Here is a 20,353-nt window from a genome sequence, read left to right as displayed (position 1 = left end):
TTGATATGGAAACGTTTCATCATTCTTGTGATGAGTGAGACCACATATTATGCAGGTTGTTCCTTTTCTATGGAACACAAAATCACAAAATACCTCAAGTTGGAAGGGAACCATAAGGATCATTAAGTCCAACTCTTTGAAGTGATCCCTAAATGCTTTTGGTGAGGTAGATCTCTAAACTTGTATTCCTTCACAATTCTGAATACAATGCACTTGTGTGCATGCACAACTTTATCCTTCATTAGCATATTAACTTGCTTCAAAAATTATGCTTTGGTCACACCCAAGAGCTTTTAGAAAACTATTCTGATCATGGTCTTTCCCATGAAGTTTCACTGAGAAATTAAACATTTTATGTGGTCTGTATGGCTGCTGGGGAACCAAGTGCAGAAAGGAAAATGTTGGTACTTAGTTTATTTTTTTGGGATTATTGATGAAAATACGTTGCACCTAAAATCCCTACTATATCATTTGAACAGCACTGAATTTTAACAGATTATATTGTTTGGCATTGGGACATCGAGTCTCTAATGGAGGGAGTAGAACTGGTTCTATTACTTACCTTGAAATACAGTTTAAAATGATCCTTAATAAATAAGGTTTGACATTGCTGCTCTCTCCCACATGATATTGAAGTTACACATAGCAAAAATCACAAACCATGTTTCCAAAGGAAGATGAAAACTTGACACTTGGAGCAGAATAGAGGTGAAGCAGGAGCATCCCAGAGATTATTAGTGCAACACCTACTACTGATCTCTGCTGTTGTTAATGAAATTCTTACCATAAGAGGATCTTCCAAAGTTCAGCTCTACTGCTTCTGCTTGATGTTGTCAGTTTGTGAGGAATACTGAATGCAGACGCCACCCCAAATCTTCCTTAAATAAAATTTAAAGTGCTATGTGGATAGCAGTTTAAATATAGATGGAGAGAGGAAAGTTGCTTCCTAGATTTTCATTAAATGTCAAATCCTAGTGGTTTTCCTTGGGCTTTTTATGTTTTAGAGGACTATGAAATCATCACTGAAGTGTGGATTATGTTTTCTGTGGATTGTTTCAAGTTGTTAAACTGTGGTTTTGCAAAGGTTGTGATCAGACATGCAGAACATCTGCTATATGAACATAAAAAAACCTACCTACGCAAAAGAAAAAATACAACAGAAAAACCCCTGGCAGTAAGGTAGCACAACCGTGCAATTAAATGAAAAAGGTTTCTTAAATTATTTTGTTCTGCCCACAAGGAGCCTTGAATACACATTTTCAGAATTTCTACCATTACTAAAAGAAAGGCAGCTGCAAAATTTGTGCATAGGCTAGCTGCAAAATTTGTGCTTGCCAGCCAGCACTCCTGCAGGAGTGCTTTGTATTTTACAAAAGGCCTTTTTGGCATACAATGTTTCTTTAAACTGCCATGGGAGAGAAAAAAAAAACTTTTACACTGGGAAAGTGCATTAAAGAGATGGTAATAAATATGTATGCTGGCACTCTAACGGTTTGGGGAGTCTACATCAATCAGATACACCTGAAGAAAAACATCTAACTCCTGTGAAGTCTTGAAGTAATTGCCTTCAGCAAGTATTCTAGTTTTAGTTGCAACTGGCCCTTAATGTTAAGAAACAGTTAATGGCTGTGCAGTGTTACCCATGTTCAATGTGCTAAGAATTAGTAAAGCATGCATTTGTCTCTGAAAAAGCCTAATTATTGGACATGTACTGTTTTTAACTTCGACATGGTTGCGCTTCTAACAAGCACACTGTAAAATATTCATGTGTTTCTGTGTTATTCTTTATGCCTCATGTATTTACCTATTCTCATGCCTATAAAATTTCAGGATAGTGTGAGCAGCTCAAGAAAAGCAGACCATAACACTTCAAATACAGTTGAGCATTTCCAAAAGTCTTAAAAAATATAAACAAATGAAGCCCCAAGACAATGTTATTGTTATGAACTTCTCACAACACCCAACAGCCAGTTTTTGGCCCACTACACTACCTAGGCATATTTCCTAGCCTCTAGATTCTGTTCAACATGTTGGACTCTTTTTTAACCCAAACTTGCTTGCAAAGGTTTTGGGGTTTTTTGTGGGGCGGACTTGAAGACACAGGAGAGATTTGAACAACTGAACCTAGAGCTCCATGAGTTAAACCATGCCCAGCTTCAGAGGCAGGAAATTGCCACTGCTCTGCTCAGTGCTGCATCAGCAATGGTCTTGCACATAAATATGTCCTTGACTTCGAAACAATTACTGGTGTTTCTGAATAAAAGAAGTGGAATGGGAAAAAAGAAAAAGAGAGGCCTTTATATTCTTAGCTCTGTTGAATTATTTCTGTCTTGCATGACCTTCCAGGAATGCATGGGACACAGCAATAACAATGAAACAATGCACATTATTGCATTTCTTGATCTTTCAAGTAGAAAAAAATCAACCATCTGCTGTCCTCTGCTAAAGGAAATACAGTCAGTAGGCTGAAACAACAGCTACTTCAGCAAACAGACAAGCTAAAAGGAAACAGAAAAACCTGACTAATTTGTTTTCATAGATCAGTGAGTGGATGCACCAAGTACTGTTAGTAAAGCTTTCTGCCTTTGAAGATTCAGCAGAGCATCTGGGAATGATCCCAGCTCCCTGTTACTCCCTTTTGCCATACAAGAGATTAAAAGATTGTCAGATTCCAGACAAAAACTAAAATTGCCTGAAAGCAGTAGGTTGTGAGCTTCAGAGCCATATGCGACTGCTGGAGATTATGCCACTGCTGACTGTGCCAGGAACAATGCAATACCGTTCTAGTTCAAGACTGCATACTAATACACATCTACAAAGCACAAGTATTTAAAACCTTATTTTGGTGGGCATTTTGCATACAGAAGTTTTTAGTTACTTTATTTTTTTTCCCCTCACACTTTAAATACTCTGCTGCTAAACTTCAAAAAAACCCCCTCATATCCAAGTGTTTTTAAAATTGTTTTAAAATTGATCTTGTTGAGTGATGTCACTTTTTTAGGCATTTATGATGAAGAGTCACTCTGACTGAGACAAATCCATCTTCATTTAGGCCAACTGCTATGTTGAAAAAGGTCGTGTTTTCAATTTTAAATACAAGCAGTTCTCAAACTCTTTGCAAAGAATAATTTCCTTTTTCATTCTATTAAATCATACTTTCAACTCTTTATAGAAGCTTATAAAGAGAACATTTTTCTGGCTTAGTATTTTTCTTTAGAATGCACAAGAAAAACTTAAAATTCTGAAAAACCAAAACCATTTATCCCATCTCTCTTTTATCATAGAAACCACCAGGAATGTCAGTTCTAGGCCTTCCCTTGTTCAGCTTCTGGGCAATCTCAGATGTCCGCTGAACAGTTTCTCAGTACATGCAAGTTAAATTTTTCACTGACTTGTTTCTGACCAGCAAGAAAAGGGTACTCCATACCTTTCATAGGAACACATCTACTGAATGACCACCTAAAGTTCCCAATCCCCACATACACACCAGTTTTTAAACTTTTAAGAAGGCCTTGCAATTTTCAGCTAAGATATTATGAAAGCAAATAAAACTCTTCTGAAAATGTCCTCAATGGATTTTTAACCTTTTTTTTTCTTTTTATCATCTGCATTTCCTAATGATGGAAGTCTACCAGTTTTTCAGTCATCCATCAAGTCTTAGAGCTTATACATAGGCTGAACTTCTGCTGTAGATATATAGAAAGGATTATCACTTTCACCATTTCATCCTTCATACATAGACACAAAACCATACAGACCTTTCTTCAAAAGAATTTCTTGAATACACTACTAATGTGTCATGTCATGAAATTGAAACAAGACCCCAGATTATTCAGGTTATATATTTCTATGGTGTTACTTTTCATACTCAAGAGTACAAATAATTTCTTCGGGTACTTGAAGTCAGATAATTCCCAATATGATCCATATATTTCAATTCCAAAAAAACCCCCTTTCCTGTTCAAATTTAGTGGGCAACATAGAATAAAATGACAGCAGTTCAGAAATTGAAATATCTAATTTAAGCAAAGAAAGAAAACCCTATGGAAAAATCTCCAGCAGTCAGTGCTCTCATACATTTTTAATGCTCCCACAGGACCAACATCATTCTTTACCTCAAATCTAACACCCATCTCACAGTTTTCACTTGACTATGGACTTGACTCTTCACTTATTTTGAAGAGAACTGCACAAAACTCTCCTAGTGCTAAAGTCCCCTCCTTTTACCCATCTTTTTAAAATGTTTGAGTACAAAATTAAACTGATGCTTCCTGCCTGCCCAGCATTTATCTATCACTCTGTAATGAAGATAATAATGAAAGTAGGTGTCTAGAATTTCAAAGACTATTTTTTATGATATACAGTATTACAAAAAACTCTGCAAGGCTGAATAATCTGCTGTGACATCTTCCCTTTTTAATATAATTTATTTTGACAATTTTGGTTCTTCTACTTGGCATGAGCAAGGAAGGATGACTGGCAGTTGAGGCCCTAGAGTAGCTACATTCCCTGTGGTTTTCTTCATTATGATTCTGTACTGCAATACAACATGAATTTGATTTAAACAGCCAAAGGCCTCACTCTTTCACTAAGTTTCATGTCAACAGAATGGCTCTCTGGGAGATGAAAAACTGCCCATCTCTCTGAATTGAGGGAACGAAGCACATAGAGTGACGTGGACTCTTATGACCCCAGGGGCAGAGGGCTACATGGAGTATAGCAGGGCCCTTTTCTCCACAACTTTGAATTATATGAAGTTAGAGTCATCTTATGCACTGAGGTGCCTGGCCTAAGACAGCAGAGAATAATATCTCTGCAGTTTGCGTCAGTTTACACCACTTGAAGATCCAGGAAAGATGCAAATATTGCAGGTTATTCTAGTATTTCTTATTTAGCACCTGTTCAACCAACAGCTCTATTTCATTCCTTATTTAAAGATTCTGGGTTTATGTTATATTTGCTTAAGGGAAAGTCATTGCACCTCTTATTTTTTTCTTGGCTTATTCTTTGTCTGCCTTGTGGACAATTATGTTGAGAGGGGAGTACACCTTCAGCTGGAAAAAAATATTGCTGCTTAGAAACAAATGATGTCATGCCAAACTGTTACTGATAGACCCATCAGACTAGAGTTTCTACTTCAAACGACCAGAGGAAACTACAGGCTGTCCTTCACTGTGTCTTCACTGTAGCAAATGCCACCTCCAGAGCTCTTCTGGCCCCTACTGCCTCAGAATCTAAATTATGAGCCTGATCCATCAGCTGGAACAGTGGGGCTGCATGGGCTGACTCTGCCAGTGACCAATAAGCAGCAAACTTTGTTCACTGCAGAAGCTGCAGACAGGCCTACTGCCACCCTGGGTGTTTTGTTTCACCTACTGTCACTGCTGAAACCTTTCTTCCCAATTAGACTTGGTAGCTCTGCTGCAATCCACTACAGCACCCAGCATTAGTGTTACTCGTGATGGAACACAGCAGAACCCCAGCTTAGGGAAAAGCTCCCAGACTCAGGTAATATCAAACATTACTAGCTACTTTCCTTTTCCACAAAAAAAAAAAAAACAAACCTCCAACACCTGAAGACAGTAAACCTGAGCTGCAAGCACAACCTCTTACATCTTTCTCACAAAGCTGCAGCCTTAAGAAAGTGAAAAATAAACCTTGCACGTGTATTCCCTCAAGCCCATTTCTTTCTGTTAATGGCTGCATTATTTCTGCTATTCAGTCCATTTTGACAATCTGAACAAATCTCCCCATGAAGTAATAGAAGGTTTAACAAAGTGGGTGAATTTGGCTTGAATAGCTGATTAGATTTGTTGAGAATTCACTGATACTAAGGTAAGTAGGAAAATCTAAGTAACTTCTTGACTGTTGTTAAAAAACCACTGCCTTATGCAAAGTCTCAAGGTCAAAGGGCCAGGGTATAGTTAATACTCTACTGCATCTCCTTCAAGCCATGGACAGCTGGGCAGAGGAGTGAACTCCCCAGACAGAATCTACTTGCAGCAGCGGGTTGCCCTAAATTATAAAACCCAGCTTTCAGCCGATGCTGCATACAGCTGGTGCACACTGAAGGAAAAGGTTACAACATGCAAAACACTGAAATCACATCTCCAAATGAGAGTAGCATTCATGCAGCCAAAGGGACACCAGTGAAATAAGCAGGTCAGGAATGTCATTACAGCAGGGCAGAGAAAAAGGTTGCTACAGATAGGAGTAATTCATCTGCAAATCTGCAGCAGGGCCAGATACAAAACAGCTCACTGTGGTTTGCTTCTGGCTTTTCTCATGTAAATGAAAGAATGTAAAAAAAAAATACAAAAAATTCTACTCCTTGTGTCTGTATACTTTTGACTGTTTACTCTCCTGAAGATTGCAACTATTCAACAAGCTGTTAATGGTTATGGGTCTAAGAAGGTTTTTCAACAGTGTTTCTAAATTGCTGTGGGCCAGAAAATTCAAGGCTACTTCTTACGCTATTGAGTTGCTTATTAGCCATCCTACTAACGGAAAAAAGGGAAAAACCTCTTATATCCAGACATTACACTTGAAAATACAAAGTAAAGATGGCAGCATTGCTTTCTAGTTACATTCAAGAAGGATTAAGCAGTCATCACTGATCAAAATCCACCATACCCACTTTAAACCTGACAGGTAAGGTTTAAAGAGATACAATAACCTTGATGTTCTTCCATACCGTAGCTCTAAGACCACGTTTCTGAGGTGCTAATACATTCAGTGCAAGACTGAGGCAAGCTTGGCCACAGTGCACAAGCACACCGTTGTATACATTGTGCATAAGGTATCTGCTATTTTAAGCCTCCAAGCAGTCTTATAAACTGAACTGCAGCAGGAGTGTGCTTTCAAACACCAGCTGGCAGTGGTATGTTGGGTTGTGAAGTCTCTAAAATGTGATTCCATAAAAGACATTGGATGTCGCTGCTGCTCAGAAACTGTTACAAGTACTAGAACAGATGGAGAATTAAGTTTACCATTTAGCTGCCTAGTTCATGGATGGTCTTCTGTTCCCTGTTCTTGAAATTAAAATTTTTATTGTTTAGCTGGCCGTTCTCTTTTCCATGGTGTTTTTAATAAACCATTTATCTTTGTAATATTCTGCTTTTTGGTATATAAAAACTGACAGTTTTGTCTGGTAGTATTTTGCACTGCTAATCAGATAATAGTCACCTTAAGAATTTCAATAGGTTTCTTTCTTTGCAGATAAAGTATATTTTCAAAATAAAAAAAAAAAAAAAGAATCTTAATTACAAATCAAAACCGGTTTGTCTACCTGCTTTTGCTACCATTTCTTATGTGGCTGATTTCAGGCAATTAAGGAAGCAAAATATTTCTTTTCCTGTACCGTAGGGGATACTCTTGAAAGAGGTGTGGATCGCCCTAGCTCTAGGATAAACAATCTCATAGCTAAGAAAACCCCAAACCATCAAAAGCCTCCACCTCTCAGTAGAGAGGGCTTGAAGAGGGTGCCTAGCTCACTCTCTCATTTTTGCAGAGCAATGGCCTAGGCAGTTATTCCCCATTTTTATTTGTGTACAAGGCTTCTCCTGTGATAATGTCTTTCCCTAATAGGCATCAGCACCCCATGCCTGTACTTGGCAAGTGTTCCAGTGAGCAGGAGACCAAGGAGCAGAGGAAGAAGAGCTGGGTAGCTTATATACTTGCAAGGATTTTTCTCATCTTTTTTAAATTTAGTAATTCCAACTTTGGAGAGGTTTCTCTCTCCTGATCCAGTTCAAGACAGCAGACATAACAAGCACTTGAGCTCTGTAGCTGGCTAAATGCAAGCACACTTCAAGATAAGGGCAATTTTACAGTCCTGCTTCATTTATCAAACCTGACGTGTACTGCACATTATGATTTCCATGTAATGGTTTGACTGTAAATTTACCCTCAGCAAGATCCTTTTATATGCATTCAAACTAATTTACCTCTTGCTGATCGAGTCCTAAGTTGTAATTTGCTTAAATGCAGAGCCTAAATTGACTAAATCAAATGCATTTGCGCAAACTCAATAAACAGAACCATTATCCACTGGAATAAGCAAGTCTCCTAAGAGCATCAAATGCTTCCTTACAGTGGAAGAGTTGGCTCAGGAGCCAACCACCACTCCAGCTAATGACCATGCTTCTCCTTCTATTTCATTAGCCAGTCTGAGGGCTCTAATGGTCTTTCCCCTCTAAACGGAAGGGCAAGAGGCATTCATAGCTGTCACTGTTCTATTAGATGGTGACATGCCGCGACCTTCCCAAAAGCGCCTCCAGGAAAGCCTCTCGGTGCAGCCTGGACACTGGCACACACACACCGGGTAGCCAGCTAAAACTGTCCGACGATGAACAAGCAGGAAGGGTTCTCCAGGAGAGATTTAATGCATCCACACTCGTGCAAGGTTCCAGAGAAATCCCGGAGCAGAGCTATGGGGGGTCCAGGGTAAGGGAACTAATCGAGAAACTCTGAGGGCGTATCAGGTAACAAGGGGTGGGGTGGCCAACGGAGCCAACCGGGGAGCAGAACTGGGCTACATTAACAGAGCAGAACAAAGCATTCTGGGGGAAGCCTTTCAGGCACCATAAGCTGGAAAGGAACCTAGGACTTACCCCACCATAGGACTCCTTTCGTTCCTTGTCCAGGTGGCCCACCAGCCTCCACACATAGCTTTATCAAATACTGCAACCAAAGCAACTAAAGCTCATTTTCCAGTGTAATGAAAAGGAACCAGTGGAGAAAGATACATTTGAATATCTCTGTTGATGCATACATTAGCTAGGCCAAAAATTGCAAAGACCACCTAGCACATGGGATCCACTTGCAGAAAAGGTCGTAAAACTATTGTGTCACACATGTTTCATACAGCAGTGCAAATACAGTTGAGTCAGACTGATGTGCCTCTGCCTCGGTGCATAGAAAAGGACATTGATTTGTAATTGCAAAGCACCCATTTAAAAATTAACACACTGGCATCAGGCAAGAGGGTTTTCAGCCTTTTTATGAAGGGCGCCCAAGCCAGGATCCACCCAAATGGGATTGAAGACCACACCAGAGCCTACCTTCAGTATTTCACTACCATAAATTTATTCAGTGGCTTCACAACTTAAACGTAATAGTAGTGAACACAGTGGAAGCCAGCATCTAGTACGTTACATCAGCTTAAGAAAATCTGTGTTGGGTTAAAAATATTTAAAGCTTCATGTGTATTGGGAATAATAAGTGAATGGAAGGTAGTATACCTCACATACCAATGGCTGATCTGATATGGAGAATTATTACTGCAGGGCAGCACTGCTACACTGAGCATTCTCACTAGAAGTTACTGCCATGATTACACATTCAAGCTATGATGCGAGGGAAGTTAAACCTCCAAGTTCATTCTGAGCTAAAATTCAAACTTTGTGTATCTAGCTGTCATGAAGAAAAAAAGTCTTACCAAAACTAGTAAGACAGTAAAACATTTTTTGCTGATATGTGTAAAATAAACGTATAGCCAGAACTGAAAGTCTTAAACTTGCAGACTAATTTTGGTAACAACTGCCAAGTTTTTCATACAAAATAGTAACAAATCATCGTATTTATTAAGTACTTGCCTTTAATATGTTTTAGGAATATTAACTCATCTGTTTTTCTATTAGTAACCAAATACCATCATTTGGGCTTACTACAAAAAGCATACCTAGGGCAAACCCATAAAGACAGGAAATTAAGTTACCCAATGCAATAACAGCACCATTCTATTTTATTTGTTTGTCCTTTGAAACTTCTGCCTTCGGTTCCCTGTCTGCTTATTTCCATCAAAGAAGCAAAAAGCAAGACTCTTTTGGGGTTTCCAAGATAACATATCAAAGAATTATGTACAGATCTACCAAAGACAGATTTTCTCAGACATGCCTGAGTAGCTCTGGTGCAGCTGCACATAGATTGGCCCTGAACAGCGACAGCAATAATAAAGAAAGAGTGTCCTGTGACAGAAATTATTCCATTCTGCTTGGGGTCTCGACTCTCCCTAGTGCAGCTGACAAGAACATGAAGGGTCTAAGAATTACCAGTGCTTTGTAACTACTTTTACTTTTTTTAATATTTCTTTTAAGGATTAATGCACATCCTTCCTTGGTAGTAGAAAAAACTGCCAAAAGGCAACACTTCTCACAAAGATTTGTGTATGTGACCCATGTTTTATATGACACGTCCTTGCCCAACAACTGAGATTAAATAAAGAGGCAAGGGACGCTGCAAAGGCAGCCAGGTGAGGGAACAGGAGGTAAGGGCAGAAGCAACTTTGAGTGACAGCAGAGAAAACCTTATGAAAGTATTTATTCAAACAGCAGCCACTGAGGGAATTCTTTCTGCTGGACTGAAATTTTAGATATCTAAACACTAAAATTAGGAAGTTTGAACACATCTCCTCATTTATTTTGTTTACTAAGTTTGCAGTTGATATTTACAATGTCTACCCTGCCTAAAAAAGGCACATAAATCCCAATCAGGCTACTCAGCAAGGTTCTTCCCTGGTAAATGAGGGAGAACAGGGCTTCTAAATAATGTGAATCGAAGTTCCTGGGTCGACATCCTGGTATCTTTAGTGACTTAAGACTTCTAAGAAAATGTACAACTTTTCTATACTGAGATTTCCTTGTATTTTTCATTGGTTTTATATGGAAATCATAGTCCAGTAAATAGTATACTAGAATATACCCACCGGAATAGATCCAAGATTAATCACATCTTTCACAGACCCCAGTCTCAAAGACTTTAAATTCTGGATATATGCCAGTTGCAATTAGGACAGCTTGGGCACTCAGGGAATTTCATGCATTAAGTTCCTGTATCCTAAGGAAATAAGTGATGCAAATAACCAGCAAAGCCATAAAGAAAACCATAGCAGTGTTTCTGCTTTAATTCCAGTGCAGGCAGAGGTTTATCAAAACCCATCAGCTGTTGTTACATCCTTTATGGAAAACCAATTACCACTCTCAGAAGTCCCCTGTCCAAAACCAACTCACCTGAAGCACAAGGGGTGCTATAGATCTAAAAACAAAAAATGAGCTATAGTATTCTAAGCACTTTCTTTTCTCTTCAAGACTGTATGCCACCAGCATTACCTTGCCTGTTAGAGGCTAAAGTGCTGTGTGATCTACGAATAAATCGTGAGCTGGAAATTGCTAAAGGAGCATGTGCTGTAACCATGAAGCATCTATCAGACAAGATACTTGAGAGCATCTTCAAAAATCACCATCTCATCAAAGAGATGATATAGCTGCAGATTTTCAGGAGGTTAAAACCAGGGAGGGGTGTGTGGGAGTGAGGGGGGAAGTGTGTGAGGGGGAATGTGTGTATGTGTACACTGTTTCTTGCTTCTGGACTGCTGCCAACACTGTGATTACCATGTTGTCATCAGCCGCACAGGCTCTTCAAGCACATGGACATCTCATAAAAATGTAACCTCATATGACACAAAAATTAAATATAACCTCACGTTCCCCTCTGCAGTTGTGGGAAGACAGCTGCCAACCACATGGCACTGAAGAAGGCTTACATACCCTGCAAACCCTCTTACACTTGTACAGTACATTGTGATGTCGGCTTAAAAAACAAAATTAATTAAATCCAATTCAACCCCTCTCTTTTCCCATGTGCCTTCCCTCAAAACCAGACATCCGTGTCTACAGCAACAAACAAGAACAAACTTATTTAGCCATGGTGCATGTTCCTCATTTTTCACAGCAGTTAGACATACACACACTGTCAGTCTGTCTCTTGCTGATCTGCTTATGGTTAGTGCTGCTTCAAAGTAATAAGCAGAATAAATATTCATCACTCACTCCCTTGCCTTGAAGCCCATTTAGTGTGACTGGAGAGGCAAGGGCATGGAGGAGTCAGCCATTGTAGCAATACGGCTACAATCACACTCTTCATGGCTAATGAGCAATGGCATTAAGGAGCTGGTGTTTTTTTCTAGTTGGCTTCTTTCATTGTAAAGGAGACAACATTTTTCACATTGTCTCCAGACCCAATTTGAATGAGCTGATGAAGAACTACTGTCCCTCCAAGGCAATGATGCAATTAGAGGAAACACCGTGGAATCAAATAAAGAGGAAAATACATTGGAATTAATTCACTGTGAGCAAGACTCCAGTCAGTAGCAGCCATTGTACTACTGCCTTTCTAAACTGTCCTCTTGCAGTCACTATCAGACACTCTATCCAATCTCCCTATCTTGTTCTAAGAGCTTGTTTAAAGTAATGCCAGCTGACCAAAGCACAATTGTTGTATGTACAGCACATGTTAAGCTTGTCACAGTGCTTCTTCCTCTGGAAGGATCAGAGGCTGGATCAGGATGGAGCTGTGCAGCCGGGCACTGCACAGCTTGGGTCTTGCCCACCTGCAAGAAGCAGTCGGGTTTCTCCCTCCCCTGCCAAGGGAGATTGCTAGACCATTATCTCCTTCTTAGCTCTAAATAAAAAGTCAAACACTGTTTAGCCCCTTCATTCAGAAGGAGAAGGTAATTTATCTTGTGTCTGATACACAGAATGCAAGCTTTGTATATCTGTCTCTCTGAACTTGCTCAGACTTGGAGCAAGGGAGTAGGAAAAATGCTGGCACTTCTCCAAGTGCACTGCAACAAAGCCAAAGCCACAACAAATAAGATGGAACTGAAACTTCATTTCCTCCCTTCAAGAGATGTTCAGGACCAGGCATTTTCTTCTAGTTTATAACTGGGTGGTACCACTGTGAGGAGAAGAAGGGCAATGGCTCCTTCCATTGACTTTCCTCCTGGGGAGCCTTTACTGGTGCCACCACCAGCACACTTCTGCCCTTTCCCAAAGCCTGGGACTCCAGGTAAGTCTCCTGGGCTGATCACCTGGAAAGCTATCCTGGTTGGTTAGAAGTGGGGGGAGATAAAAGTGATATGGGAGTGGTTCAGTGTTCTGGGTACATTAAACTTCTTTATTCCAGCATATTATGGAGAAGATTCATCTTTCAGCATCAAAATGATTGACATTTCTGCTGTTTCCACCTTCTCTGTCACCAAAGAAACACAATTCTGCACATCTAGAGTGGTTTCATTCATGCATCCAAGACTGGGTAAGGCTTTTCATAAACAGCTAATGACTGTGACTGCCTCTAGAAGCTCAGCTTGGGACACAGCAAGAGGTGTCAAAAAACAGTGAAAAAGCACACTCATCTGAGCCCTGCTCTGCTGAAAACCCAAGTCCTTCTGAGGTGCCCTGCTTTGGGGACCAAGTCAGCCAACTTTAATTACCACTCACACTTTGCAAATTCAGCCACAGTTTGAAAGATAGATTTGCTTGCCATATAACCCTACAGCAAGGTCCCCTGCTTCATTTTTCTGACATAAATTTCTGTGCATGTCAGTTTGCATTAATATCATCATATTAGGTATATTTCTCCAATATTTTTGCAAACAGACTGCAAAATATTCTCACAAGCCCAGTGGAAGGGGTACTTAGAACCAAGAAAATAATAATGGAAAAGAACAAACTATTTTCTGGGTTATATATGTGCAGGAGTGAAAGTTTTGAACAATTCATTAGTCCTCACAGGCAGTTATTTTAGGTAAAAGAGAATTAAATTATTTTCTAACGAGAAAGAAAGTTGTTCTGCCTGACAAGGTAGTAATGAGTAGTGGCTCTTTTATTACTGCTACTGCTGCTAAAAGCACTATAAATGCATTTTAAAAAACCAAGCAAGATCCATCTCTTTCACCAGCAGAAAACAAACTAGCAAGTAGTCTGTAAGCAGTATCTTCTCAATGCTTCTTTTATATATTCTAATACTTTTTATTCTAGAAGTGACTTTCAGCAAGTGAAAATAATTTTGTTTTTAGTACATCGCAAACTTCACTTGAATGGTGGCCAGAAGACAAAAACTTCTTGCCATCTTACCATGAAATCATGTAAAGACACTGTGGAGAGAGTTGCATTACAAGCACATGAAAAATCAGAGTGGTAAGATACTACTGAAATAAAACTCACTGCAGTATACTTTATATTTCTAACTATAGAAATAACTATGTGACAGGATAAGAAGGACAGGAACATTTTTGTGGAGTAAAAAAAGATTAAATGCTCCAGATGTACAAACAATTTGATTATACTCTTTTCCAACTGTCTCCCTACCCAATTTTTGGAAACTGCCAGATGCTACTAGAAATCTTTATATATTTGTACACTGCATATTTCATTGCTAAAATAGAATAAACATATAGAGCAGCAAATAGGGTTATCTGTCTCTCTTCAGTGTTGTACCATAAACATACCAGATTGTCAGCTGGAAAGTAAGAATTATTACAAACTTCTCTACAGATCCACACCCACAGAGACTGACAGGATAGCATCGACTACATCGAGAAGAAAAGGAAAACAATTTGAATGCTGTAGAGCCTCCTCAATGGCTTTGACTTACAGTATACTTTTAAATCTAAGTAATTCCACTTAATATCATCTCAGAAGCACCTTTTACTGACACTCCTTCTGTAAGATGTTCTGTGGCTGATTTTCACTCTGGTGTTCAATGACATCAGGTGAGAGAACCTCCATATTAACAAAAAAATTGGAACTATGCAGTCTCTGTTCCCTGCTGTAAGTCAGGCCATCTCAGCTGCAGAACTAAAGGCTAGCACAGCTTTCATCTCTTTAAAGCAATGGCAAATCCTTGCGTGAATGAGTTCCAAATACTTGAATAGAATTTTTTTTCTTACTTTCCTAAGAAAATCTTTTTTTCCTTAGGATCTGAAAGGGCCATGAAGGGTGCAGAGTTGGCAGACATTGGCAAATACTGTATTCATGAGAGAAATGTTAAAAGCCTGAACAAATGTAGTTCTCTAACTCTTTTGTATTCATTTTTAAGAAAGCTAATGTCTGGGAATCTTTGCAGAAAGAGGTTTTGGGTCTCAATCTGCATCTCAACTCTTTCATGATGAGAAATCTGTAATTCAACCCACCCTGAACTACAATTGCAGCAAGACCATGTGTCACTGGTAGAAAGGACGTTATTGATGGCATCATCTATATTATTGCTGCTTGATCCAGCCTAATGATGAAGATCTGGAAGTGTTAACTAATATGCAACATAGCTCTATGCAGTGTGCATTTCATAAATCTCCCTCCTTTCATGCATATTGCTGCTACTGTCTGCAGAAGTAAGAACTGACTGATCATGTTGTTACAAGATACCATTATTATTGGAGGGCTTGATTGATTTTCCCTTCTGAGGTATCCTGATAAATAGCACTGCTCCACCATTGGCGGAGGGGGGGATGGGGAGCAGAATATTTCCCCTTAATCTGCAAATCCTACAATGTGCCAAGTAGCGGATGCTGACTCCATCTCTACCATAACTTTGAGAGTTTGGCAGTTCATGCCTCCACCAGCCCTCTGCAACTCCTCCAAGACCAACAGCTCAAGAGCCCTACAAAGACTGCCCCCAGGTCATGTTACTCCAGAAGATCTAATGTTTCCCCTGTCACCACTGCCAATACAGTTTATAATTTCTATCAGCTCATTGGGCTGTGAGATATCAGCAGCTCATTAGGACACAGGAATTGTCACTTTCAGTCAGGCTCCCTCTACAGACAGACATAGAAGGCAGCCACTGACATATCCATGTTAGGTTTAAGGACACTGCAAAAGGCTGACAAGGACTCATGGGTCCCCATGGATGACCCAACTCAGTCATGCCTCTGGCCACTGCAGAATAGCTCATACCAATTGAGCAAGGAGAAGGGGCTCTCTTTTGAAGCTTCAACACAGCACACTTTCAACACAGCAGAATTTCTCACAGACTGGCCTTGCTCCCATTTTTTCCCAAGATATGGAAATTATGTAAAAAAAAAATCTTCATGTTTTCAGAAAAGGGCTATTCTCATCGGAACACACATATAACATAAGAGTGTTTATAAAAACAGATGAAAACCTATATGCACCTTTCCCAGCTGTTTTCATTATGCCCAAAGCTTTTGTCCAAAACCACTTCCTTCTTAGTTGTTTCTGCCAGCCTGGTGCATCTGTGGGGCCCAGAGAGAGCAGGGAGAGCCCCTTCTCAACAGAACAAACTACACCAAACCTCCACCTCTTCAGAGATGCACAGAGAAGCTGATCTTGTTCAGCTCAAAGCAAACAAGGTCCAATGTCAGCCTGCTATCACTTCCAGCTGAACAAACTAACATTCAGTCCAAACCACGTAATGAGCAAGTTCAAATTTTCCTACCCTTGCTACATCATCAGAGCCTTGTTATTTATATAAACGTCCAAATTCTCATTTTGATTGATATTGATTTCACAGTGCTCAGTTTCACTGAATGTTCCCTTCTGCCCATGTAATAAAACAAAGAATGGGGTTACTTCATTTTGGATTACATTTCACCGCATAAATCTTTGTTTAAATCTTTTTCGGACCTACAGAACCGAGACATAATCTCATTTTCTACAATGCTGAGCAAAGAAAACAAGAAGCTCACTCTGCCATGCAGGCTATTCAAACGGCACACTTCTGCACTGCAAGGTACTATTGGTATTTGTTCAATACAGGTGGCTTTGGTTTGATTTGCTTTTAACAGATTCTGCTGGAATGTGAAATCCAAACAAGGACACGGAAATTTTGAGAAAGTAACCATTTAAAAATGTGCTCAAGTGTCTATGTTTGGAAATTGCTTGACCAGTTAGTTGCCTCCAGCTCCCAAAGACACTCCAACACAATACAAAAAGGAAGTATTTTCCACATGAAAACTATAAAAGCAAATGAATAAAAAGTTTAAAGTTTTTTGTGAAAATGTTATAACAAATTATGCCAAATAATTTGCTACATACAAGGAGAGAAAAAGAAAAGGTACTATTTACTATATGTCGATTGCTACAAAGAAGAATTAATTGACTGCTTGCCAACTGGTCTCTCACTGTTTAGGTGTCACTGTTTAATGAGTGTGTGGGATCACGGTTTTGGGGAAAACAGGGACAAACCACACACTCAGAACCAAATTTCCAGTGTGACACATCCAGTATTAAGAGGATAGTTCATAATGTACCAAATCCTTAAGAAAATTTAGCCCATAGAAGTTAGAACTGGCCCTTCTGTTCCTTAATAAACTTCAGTGAGGCCCCAGAGACAACTAGACTGAATAATTCTGCTTACGTCATGTTTTCTGCTCTTCTGATACAAGATCAGCCAACTTTTTCTGGAGGTTTTTTTGTTGGTTTTTTTTTCTTTTTCCACAGGCAGCTGGCTACACTCTGAAGACATTCTGAAGGGGAGTAACAACAATCTATTCCTGAGAGAAGAGACACAAGGAAATGCTCTGTTAGGGCAAATTTGCAGAGCTCTCTACTTTAGAAATAGTATTTTAAATAGATTTAAAAGTTCTCTTTGAACTTCGTATCAAATTGCCCTTAGTCTTCTGGAATTGCTGCACATCTCCCAGTTAAACCATATTTCTACACTAAACTAAAGGGTAAAACTAGGGCTCTGTACTGAAGACCTGGCCATTACCATACCTTCTGAGATTAGTATCTCTGTCCAAGACTAAAAACTACCTTTTCCTTGTTCTCACACACCCTTGCCAGAGGTGCATTGATAGGGGACCAATTAAACTAAATGAAGCCAAAAGCAGATAAAAGCCATACTGAAACCAGTGAGCCAAGGCATTCCTGACACCGTAAATACTTAAAAGCGTTACAGAAGGTCAGAGGAGAAATAAATTAATAGCACAAGAAGAGTTCATTTGTGCCTATGCTGTTTCATTGAGAAACGAATGGCGTCTGTGGGAAGTGTGACACAGATGAAAAAGGATTTAAGAAAGACTGGGTAATTACAGCAGTTGTTTAACATTTCTAAGCAGCTCTTTGGATGATCATTTAGGAGAATGAAGAGACAAAGCTTAAAGGCAAAGGACTGCTGATGGTTCGCAGTCCCTGAATATACTGAATGTCTGTAGCAGCTTAACTGAGGAATTACAACAGCTGCCCTTCCTCCTTTCACATGGCGTGGCTGCCTTCAAGGTCATTGGGATGCTGAAACAACATGGATGGACTGGAACACAACAAAGGGGGTGGAAGGAGAAGATAGAAAAAAGAATCAGCTGGAAAAGAAAATACACTCTTCTACACAAAGAAATACTACTTCAGGTTTCGAACAGTTCATGAAGAGAGGGTGTTGCATTCCATCAAGACAGGTTTTTTTCAAGTAGTAATTAATAATTAAATTGTGAAGAAACAGAGGACCAGTGTCAGAGCAAAACCTTCACAAGAAAGCCAACAGTCCAATAGAGACTCAGTTTCTGAAATGCTGCCTTAAGGTACCCCATCAAAACACACACCCTGGAGGGACACAGTACTGACCCTCCTGGGCACACCACTGACTCTCCAGAGACACTTGCTCTTCTTAAAAAGCAGTCAGAAAGCAAGCATTTGCTTCACTCTTGTTCATTTGGATGTTAAGCAAGAGCCTCTTGGTAGGGGAAGGGATGGTGGGAAGTTTTTCTGCAGTTTCAAATGTGACCTGGGGCCCTGAATATGAACTGGAGTGAGAGGAGTGAGTGCTTCAAAACTCACACTGGCACTTCCAATATAGCCTTGAAGACAGAAAAACCTCCACCTCCAGAGTCACCATGAGTGTGCAGCTGGGGGGAGGGAAAGAAAACCAAAATAATGTACTTTGTTAACCATGATAAATGGTTATAAAATGCTATTTAGAGAGCACAGATAAGCACACCATGACACTAAACTGTTAGGCTGCAACAATGTCAGAGTCCCAGACCCTTTCTCTTTACCTGAATTCCAGGAGAGAATTGATGTGCTTTTGTGAAGTGGGAGCTACTCCATCAAGGAGCCCAACAGAGATTGGCAGCAAAGCTTAAAAGCAAAATAGTTAAAAGGCAAAGAAAAGCAGAGCTGCCCACATGTGGCAATCAGATCCTTTGAGCAGCGCAGTACAGGGAAGGTATTAGAAGAGAATAGAAGGGTCTTAAAGCTGCACTGATACAGCTGAAGCAAAATTTATGTATATATATTTTTAGTAGCAGTAGAGGCATTTGCATTCAAAGGCAAACTTAACAGGGATCTGGACACTCTTTAACTCCCCTCACTGTATGCTATGTACTATAACAGTGCAAAGGAGCAGGCCAACACAGCTGAGCCTACAAACAATATCCAAAATGCCATCAGCCCCAAAACAAATACCTTGTATACTGCAAAAGAGAGAAAAGCAGCTGAGGCACAGCTCAGGGGCCAGAAGTAACAGTGATTCCTCAAGGGCCTCAGGAGTCTGTCGAGGCCGGGCTAGGAATGAAGCTTGGCTCCAGGGCAATCCAACAGTCTCAGCACCAGCAACTTCCCTGGCTCAACTTGCCCAAGACCAATAAATTTAGATAAGCAGCAGCAGCCTGTGTGTCACAACAGCTTTATTTCTATCCAGGTGCTAGAAAATGAGAATCCACCTGAAGTGCTCAGAGAGATCTTCAGCTGAATGCTAATAATACACAGTTACCACAATTGCAGCCCCTCCCATCATGAACAAGCCACAGTCACAATACAGTGAAGGAGAGGAAGTAACTGAATAGATCTGCTGGACATCACATAAAGCAAAATGATGATGGAAGTCGATCCAAAGGTAAAAGGTTTCCCATGCAGACATCTGCACGACTGTTACTCACATAATTTTCTGCCCTGTGGCCAAGCGAGACATGCACACAGACCAAAAAGCCAATCTCTTTGAGCAAGCTGAGATGAACACAGGGGTAGAGATGCACTCTATAAAGATTATTAGAAGTCTTAACATATACACACATGCATACACACACACATGGATTTGATGAAGGATACCACTGTGACAGGTATATTGAACACCTGGAAGTAGGGACCAATAGGCAGCCGAACAGTAATAGATAAAAATTCCATACGCAAGGGAGTGAGACATGCATGCACTGAGAAACAACAGATTCCATATGAAAACCACAGATGTCATTGGACTCAAGTTCTAGGCAGAGAGAGAAGAAGAGTGTGGTACATGGGACCAGCCATGAGCACAGCAGCGAGAGTCATGTCCTGAAAGAGGCTTGGAGGTCAGAGGCTGCAAGCTGAACAATCAGGGTGCCAACTATCCCTACACTTAGGCACTGTATAAGATATGAAGCTACACATTGGAACACATAAATAATTGCCTTGCAGAGCAATTACTCAGAAAATGCACAAGAGACAAAGCAATTCCTGACTTGGTTCTGAGGAATGTGCAGGATCTGGTTCCAAATGCTGCAGAGATTCATTCTGCTATTCCCCAGAGATGCCAAACTGCAGGAGCAGCAACAGTACCTTCCCACAATTGCATTTTCTGTAAC

Source organism: Coloeus monedula (assembly GCF_965178545.1).
Source record: "Coloeus monedula genome assembly, chromosome: 2".
Taxonomy (NCBI): Eukaryota; Metazoa; Chordata; class Aves; order Passeriformes; family Corvidae; genus Coloeus; species Coloeus monedula.
Note: the sequence above shows the minus strand (reverse complement) of the source record.